A 6,000-nucleotide genomic window follows, 5' to 3' on the forward strand; every position below is an offset into this window, starting at 1 on the left:
GTTTTTTTAAAAAGCTTGAGATATAATTTACATACCATACACCTCACCCATTTAAAGTGTACAATTCAATGGCTTTTATTATACTCACAGAGTTGTGCATTCACCTCCACAATCAATTTTAGAAAATTTTCAATACTTCAAAAAAGAAACCCCTGTCACAGTCACTCCCCATTGCCTACTCCCTCCAGCCACTGGCAACCACTAATCTACTTTCTCTGCAGATTTGCCTACTCTGGACACTTCATATAAAAGGAATTATACAATATGTGGTCTTTTCTGACTAGCTTCTTTCATTTAATATAATGTTTGCAAGGTTTATACATGTTGGAGAATGTACCAGTACATCATTCCTTTTTATTACTGAGTAATATTCCACTGTACTGTTTCGTTTTTTTAACACAACTGTAATCATTTGGATATAGCATTTCCCGCATCATAAATGCTTCATATACGCCACAGTTAATGAAAAGCATAGGGCCCCATAAGTGGCTGTACCACAGTTTACTTAATCATTTTATCGTTGTTGTACATTTGAACTTTTTCTAGTTTTTTCCTACTGTAAACAAACTTTCTTAAATGCAAATGGGAGTTCCTTTCTGAATGATCTATCTGGATCCAGGGAAATGCCTCTCCCAAAAACTCTGAGCTTCCTAATGAGATTTGCCACACAGAACAAGAATCATGTTCTAAGGAAAACTCAGTATTTCATCTACCCCAAACCTAGGTAAAGGACAGATGTTAAAAGCTATCTGAGATTGAAAAGTATGCCTCCATAAAACCCAGATTAAGAATGTCATAACTTTAAAGACCTATTATCAAAGTTAAAACATTAACTACCCTGATTCTTCCATCAGAAATGTTTATGGGTGGAGAAAGGTAAATACTTTGTCCAAATATGATGCCTAGAAAGAAGTAGCTTCAAAGAAATCAGACTACTTTTGCCTTCCCTAGCAGGCTGGAAGAAAATAAATAGGAGACAACATCTTGACTACAACAGTAAAGATGTACTTACTCTTGCTACTTACTGGATCATAATAAGTGAAACCCAACAGGTAGAAAGATGTCATCGGTATAGTCTACAAGGGTCCTCAGAAGCAATTAGACATATCTGGTTCCCTAAAACACTGTCATTGCCTGCAGCTTCCCATTCATTAACCAAAAATGTAAACAGTTTCTAAATCACAAAGGTTTTGATTCCAAACTAGTTTTAGGGTTGTTAATCCCCACCCAGTAAAATCCCTTAGAATCTGATCTAAAAATAAAACTCTGTGTCAAGTGTTCCTCAAGAAAAACTATGTACACTGATTGGAATGTGAAGCAATTAACACACTTCTTGAGTGATTTGCCAAAGAGACTTGAGATAGCCTGGGCCAAAACCAGTAACAAAGGAACAACACCCATTGGACATTTTCCTTGGTTAAACTGACATTCTAGGAGTAGTTTTAGAAGAAAAGCTAACAGATCTGAAGTTAACTATTAAAATCATTGCGAGCTACACAAGTATTCTGGGAGAAAAGGAGGAACAGAATGATTCAACCACCGTAAAATTAAAGATGAAAATTTTGATATGTAATTAAGGAATTTTTACTCACAACTTTAAGGCAATACCCAGACATTACTATCCTGAGGATTACAGGCAAGGCAGTTAAGCCCTATACCAGAAATACTAAGTGAATTATAACACAAATATCTAGTATCACATTTTCAACCTGGTCAGTTTAGCAAATAAGCATTCTTATACATCCATACACATACATAAATATAAACACACTCTCACACACACACCCCAACCTAAATCCTAAACAACTTTATCCTAAATGAACCCAAGTGTTCTTTGGATTTCCCAATTAATTTAGCCAAGGTGAGCAATTTTCCGACTACAGACATTTGTTATGGAGAACTGACTTCCATGACACGCACAATTTAAAAAACAGAAGACCTTTTAATAAGTCAAAGCTCGATTTTGTGGTTTCATTAACCCCCATCCCGCTGTGACATTACTCCACTGCCTTTCAAAGACAATATTTAAAATTCTCTTCTGCAAGTCAACATTAAGGCATGCTGTTTGGCTAACAAGCTCCTCCCAAGACCAGGATTATTATATATGGCCTACTATGTTAACATGCAAACAAAAGCACTCTCCCATGTAACATTTTTCTACTTTAAGCAATAGGTTATTAACAAAGTTTTACCTGGAATTAAGATGTGATAGAATCATGCACCTACTACTAACAGGCTATTTGAAATAGTAATTTCAAGTTATTAATTATATTTTCCATTTAATAAATAATCTGGTGCTTCTGAAAGTCAAATTCAACTTCCAAGAAGTTGTTTCATCTTCAGAGCAAACTCCTACTTTGGATTTCACAGACGGCATGTTTTAAACTAAAAGCAACCAGTCTCAAAGCAGTTATAATACAATACTTAATGTTTAACCTTTCTCCATTTCATCTTTTAGATACTTTTCATCATAAGTGACCAGCTTAACCTGCTTCTCACTGTTTTCTTCTGCTAAACCAAATCCCACAAAATATGTTCTAATGTATTTCACTCAAGCCTTCTATTTTGAAGGCATGCACATCTTTTAAACTATTTGACAAGAGTTTAACAAGACTAAGCAGTTCCACTACAACTTACGATCACAAACACCGCATACCTAAAAGATGAGCTTTTACAACAGAAAGAGTAACAGGTTAATTTTCCCAAGTATCCAGTGTTCAACTGGGTCAAACTGTCTCTGTTGCATTTTCAACAGCTTATCCCTTGAAGTGATAAGGGTGAAAACAAGCCAAAAGGTTCTCCAGTGGTATATAATCATCACAACCCAAGAAAGATTTAGGAACTGCTAGATTAAGTCCGTTAATACCATAATAATCACTTTAGCATAAACGTTAATCAAAATACAGATCTTTGGGGAAAATTATGTTCATAGAGCTAAAGACTTTATAACAGAATTGGAATCCACGGAATCAATCCAAAGAAACAGTTTACTATATAAAACATTTACTTAACTAAAAATATACTCACTTGCATTCTACAATTTTTCAGATGTTTCATACAATATGCCAATTTCTAAATGACTGGGGAGCATGGTTTATATTGTCAACAGCCACTGAAAATGTAGTATTAGTAGAGTGTACTACATTTATAAAATCAACATTTTTGTTAGCAAGTGTAACTTTAGAAGAAACGTTTGCAAGAATCCCTAGGAATATGAGTTCAGTTCGTTCACCACAATGCAAGTACAAAACATTTGACATAAAGCCCGTATCAAAATGTTCTTAACTGGGTTTAACAAAGTCAATCTGTGCAATTACTATCAGCTTTAACATCAACAGGAGGAGGAAATAAAGTTATCAGCAAGAAAAGAGAATTAGCAACACCCGTTTAAAATAATCCCAATTAAATCAACTAGTTCACTATCTTCAACAAAGATCCTCCACAAGCTAGCCAACTTTTGTTTCAGACCCTAATCTCCCACCACTTCCTTCCTGCACCCCAGACTGCTTGCTGCTCCCCAAACTCCTGCACGTCTCCGTGCCTCTGAACCAGCTGTTCCCTCAATTTAGCATGCTCTCCCCTCCTCCTCACCTGATGAGCACTTACTCATCAGCCCAAACCTCAGCACAAAAGTCCCCTCCAGTCTACAAGCTTCCTCAACTCCCCCAGGCAAAACTAGTTGTTCCAAATTCCCAAGACACTTGGTAAATCCATCCTAATCACAGCGCACAGTGTTCATGCCTCGGGAGCTAACAGAGGGCAGACTCCCTCCAGCCCGGAGAGGACGAATCAGGCAGAAATGATGAACGTGCGCTGAATCCATTCCCTACTTAGACTGGGTGATCCTCTAGAACCCGGCCACATCTCGAGGAGACACAGGAGACCCTATCATTCTTCCCACCAGAGAGTGAATACCAGGGGGGCACACCCAGAGCCCTTGAAAGAGAACAATGAATGAACAGAGCCGCCTCGCCTCTCCTGATGTCCAAACTCCTCTCTCTGGGCATCGACTAGCTCTGCAGAGCCTCTGCAGCTGCAGAACTGAAGCGTCCTGGAGGCTCTCACTTCACACACAAGAGCCCTGGATCTTCATTCCAAAGGCATCCCGGGGCCAATCGTCAGTATAAGCACCGCAAACGTCTCATTAGGTACCCGCAGAGTCCTGAGACCCAAGGGGAGGCCCCTATGCCTTTGTGGTGGGGCATCGACCCATTTCCTCCTCCCGTCCCTGACTGCTCTCATCTTCCGGAAAAGGGTGTCACTTGAGAGAAGATGCAAGCCCGGGTCCCCCACTCCGCGGCCAAAAAAACATTAACCCATCTGAGTGACAACACTCAGATCCGAGACAGCTCTGGGCGGTTTTTCCCGTGGCCAAAATATAAGGAATGTACACCAGATACAGGGGTAGTGCCGGCACGTTTCCCCAAAACACTAGGAAACCTGAGTGGAGATGTGGGAACTCGGCTCGCCGGCCATGACACCGGGCCCCAGGGCCCCCGCCCGCCCAGCGCCACCCGGGGTGACAGCGGCCTGGCCCGGGCCCTCCGCCCGGCAGCCGCGGGGCCGCTCCGTCAGCGCCGCCTTGGCCGGGCCTCCGGGGAACCCGGCCCCCTCAGCCCCGCCGCCGCCCGTCTCCCCCGGCATCCCGGGCCCGGCCCTGCAGCCTACCTGAGGGAGCCCGGCCGCCTCTGTGTCCAGTCGTCCGGCAGTGGCGTCTGGTCCGCTCCTCCTCCCCGCGGCGGGCGAGGGAGCGGGAGGCGGTCACATTCGGCGCGTCCCCAGCCCAGGGGACGGGGCCCCGGGCAGCCCTCGCATCGTCGCTCTCGCACTCCGCACCTCAGGGCACACACCCCAAAGCCCGGCCAGCTGGCCCTCTTCGGTGCCCAAGAAGAGCGGCAGGGAAGCCTTCGCTTCTCACGCTCTTTCTCGTCTTACTCCCGCCATCTAAGATGGCGGCCCCAGCGCCCGCACTGAAGACGCCTTCGGGCGGCCCCGGCAAGCGAGCCCTCCACTCGGTGCTCCTCCTCCCGACCTGCGACGCCACCAGCTCTCTGCTTCTGCGTGAGCTCGCCTGGCGGCGGACTTCAAATTTGGCTCGGATATCCATCGCTCTGGCCTGAACTCAGGCCCCGCCTCCCAGGGGGCGTGGCTTTGCCATCCCCCTGGTCGCCATTTCGGAGCCGTGAAGGCAGTAGGGCGGGTCCTCCCTGGCCCCGGGTTGGCGATCGGGAAGGGCCAGGACTTGGCTGCCCTGAAGGAGCCTGAGAATTGGCGGGGGGAGGAAGGCCAGCTTGCCGGCATCGCGAGGCCCAGAGATAACCAGACGTGCCCGAGGACGCATAGCATAGAGGACCGTGTCCACCTTTGGCCCGTCCTCCCTGGAATCGGACACATCAAGTGGCAAATCGCAACCCATCATGCGGGAAAGTCCCTAAACTTTTCTGAGTCTCAGTTTCCTCACCTGTAAATTGAGGGTTCCTTTCCCCCGTCAGACTGGCAAAAAGTTTAAAAGACTGATAGTACCCAGTCTGGTGCAAGATGTGTGAAAACCTGCTGTGTACCTTCGTCCAACGCTGGCAGGAATGGATATCGGGAGGGCAATTTGGCGTTATCTATGGACATTTTAGTGTATATAGTATTCCTCCCAGCAAGTCCACTTCTAGGCACTCATGCTAGAGAAATAGGTACACATACGCACAAAAAGGCACCTGCTAAGATGTTTATTACCATGTTGTTTGTGTTAGAGATAACACTGGAAAAAATGTGGATTAATTAAATAGGAAACAGGTTAAATAAAGGGTGCTAGCTACACAGTACAGGATATCCATCTGTTAAAAAGAATGAGCTAGATCTATGTACTGATTTTTTTTTAATCCAGGACATTAAATTTTAAAAAGTAGAACATGTACAGAATGATTTTATTCATTCAAACACAGGCACACAAAGCTACCCAATACCATGTACAAGTCATTCATTTAAATTTTTATTGCAAGCCTATTA

At 44.1% G+C, this 6,000-nt stretch overlaps 1 protein-coding gene across 2 annotated transcripts in view; it reads right to left on the reverse strand.

Annotated features, from left to right (window-relative positions):
• RAF1 (Raf-1 proto-oncogene, serine/threonine kinase) overlaps window positions 1–5,005 on the reverse strand; it is a 72,836-nt gene extending 67,831 nt beyond the window's left edge. The window contains exon 1 of one of the 2 annotated variants that reach the window (XM_019944575.3): window positions 4,669–5,005. The gene's annotated coding sequence lies outside the window, so the exon portion shown is untranslated. The remainder of the gene's footprint in view (window positions 1–4,668) is intronic. The other variant, XM_004322885.4, reaches the window with a different exon arrangement.
• Window positions 5,006–6,000: the final 995 nt, after the last annotated feature.

The sequence above is a fragment of the Tursiops truncatus genome, chromosome 10 (genome assembly GCF_011762595.2).
Source record: "Tursiops truncatus isolate mTurTru1 chromosome 10, mTurTru1.mat.Y, whole genome shotgun sequence".
In the NCBI taxonomy this organism is placed as follows: domain Eukaryota; kingdom Metazoa; phylum Chordata; class Mammalia; order Artiodactyla; family Delphinidae; genus Tursiops; species Tursiops truncatus.